Source organism: Camelus bactrianus, chromosome 27, assembly GCF_048773025.1.
Source record: "Camelus bactrianus isolate YW-2024 breed Bactrian camel chromosome 27, ASM4877302v1, whole genome shotgun sequence".
NCBI lineage: Eukaryota > Metazoa > Chordata > Mammalia > Artiodactyla > Camelidae > Camelus > Camelus bactrianus.
In genome coordinates, this window is record NC_133565.1 from 25,166,330 (window position 1) to 25,168,747 (window position 2,418).

The following is a 2,418-nucleotide window of genomic DNA, read 5'->3' on the forward strand; positions in this document are numbered from 1 at the left end:
GCAAAGGGAGGCCTCCCTGTGTCCCTAACTGCATCATCCACAGTGGTACCCAGGACCACCAGATTCACTCACTCCTCCCACAAGGCTCTGTTGGCCACCATCTGCACCCCACACATGGCCTGTTTGCTTATCTCTGCGCCTCCCAAACCTTGTTCACTGAGGCACCTCAGAGCCCAGCAAAAGCGTCAGTCGTTAAGTTCCTAAGGAACACATGAATGAGGAGAGGATGTATCCACTGTTCTTAAGCAAAGAATCAATAGCTCTTAGTTGGGGGAAGTTTTTTTTTGGGGGGGGGGGTTACTCCAGAACTGCTAAAGCAGACCCTTTGGGTGATTATCACTTATATTCCTAGTTAGGAATCACTGCCCTACAATCGAAGGGTCTCATAATTTAGCCAGTATAAGAATCACCATAAGTGCTTGGTTAAAATGCAGACTTGAGCCACAGACTATTTGGGAAAAAAACCTAAAAAATAATATCCAGTAGTATCAAAAATACATGATCCATCGGGTGGGTGAGTGGATAAACAACCTACATGTTTATTTTCAACAAAAGGACCAAGGTAAATCAATGGTGAAAAACTAGTCTTTTCAACAAATGGTGCTGAAAACCTGAATATCTGTCAGAAAAAAAGTTAACCTTAACTCTTACCTCACACCACACAAAAAATCACTCAAGATGTATCATAGACCTAAACATATAAGTTAAAACTATAAACTTTCTAGAAGGAAACAGGAGAAACTCTTTGTGACCTTGATAGGTAAAGGTTTCTTAGGACACCAAAAAACACCAACTATAAAGGAAAAATTGGAAATCTGAACTTTATCAAAACTGAAGACTTCTGCTCTTTGAAAGTCACTGTCAAGAAAATGAAAAGGGAAGCCACAGACTGGGAGAAAATATTTGCAATACTTATATTCCACAAAGGACTTCATCCAAAATGTACAAAGAACTCAAAGTTCAGTGAGAAATTCAACCACACCCTGTACATACACAACGGGCAAAAGACTTGCACAGACATTTCATAAAGAAGATATACAAGTGACCAACAAGCACACCAAAAAAGTGCTCAGTATTAATCAATTAAGGAAATGCAGAATTGCAACCACAGTGAGGTGCCTCTATACACTCATTTAAATAACTAGAATTTAAAAGACTGACAGGCACACATACAAAAACTGGAATGATACAGAGATTAGCGCGGCCCCCGCGCACGGACGACATGCAAATTCATGAAGTGCTCCATGTTCTGATAACAAGACTTGGGCTGGTAGAAATTGTGAAATAACATTTTGAAGAATTATGTCTGGTTTTCAACGCTTAAAATTTTAGAAAATAAAAATGAAAGATTTCAATACGTCTACAACTTTACACTTGACTAAATATCTACATTTTATACCAAATATCATTTGGTTCATATTTAGGTATCTTCAGAAATAAACTGCTCAGTTTCTGATTTTCCAGTAATATTAGAATATCACCTTTGTGCATGAGCTTGTCATGAACTTTTTGACTTTTTTGTTTTAGGAAAAAAAGCATTTTTTTAACAAGTAAATTTTTTAGTTAAAGTTAAATATATATGTACGTATATAATATATATGGCCATAGGTACATATATATTATCTATACATATATATTAAACATAACCCATAACTCCAACACAAATACATATATTTATTATACATTATATATTTTTAAATTAAAGTTAAACTATATATTTTTATTAATTATATATACATATAATACATATTACATATATAATAAATAAAAGGCTGACAAAATCAAGCGCTGGTAAGAATGTGAAGCACCTCAAACTCTCATATATTGTTCATGGGAATTCAAAATGGTACAACTACTTTGGGAAAGTTTTTGATTGTTTCTTATTAAATTGAACATATGCTTACAGTATAACCCAACAGTTCCACTCCTTGATACTTACCCAAGAGAAATAAGACACAAGTACACACACATGAACATACACACAACTTGCTTGTAACAGCTTTATTCACAATATTCTGAATCTAGAAACAATTTAAATATTCACCAACAGGTAAAATGAATAAACAAAAGCACCTGCTCTAACTCTGATTTCTCTTAAAGCCGTTACCTGTTTTCCAGGTGGGCCCTGCCCTGCACAGCACAGCTACGGATGATCAGGCCTTCTCCTATGACTTGGCCCTTGATCCCCACCTCCATTCCCCATTCCTGGCTCTTCCTAGGTCTTGATAGACTTCCTAGACTCTCAGGGATGGACCCAGGCCAACACCCCATGACTTCCCTGGACCAAAAATGAAACAATTTGAAGCTTCTCAGGCCCTAGTCCCAACACAACACCCTGGATTTTGTTATATGGGCCTTGCCTAAGGAGACAGCTTGGAATCTCTTAGCCTGTATCCTCCCCTTGTCCCAATAAGCCAG

General features: G+C 37.1%; 1 pseudogene; it reads left to right on the forward strand.

The window, feature by feature from the left end:
* The first annotated feature begins 1,156 nt into the window (after positions 1-1,156).
* LOC123616940 (U6 spliceosomal RNA) lies at positions 1,157-1,252 on the forward strand (annotated as a pseudogene).
* Positions 1,253-2,418: the final 1,166 nt, after the last annotated feature.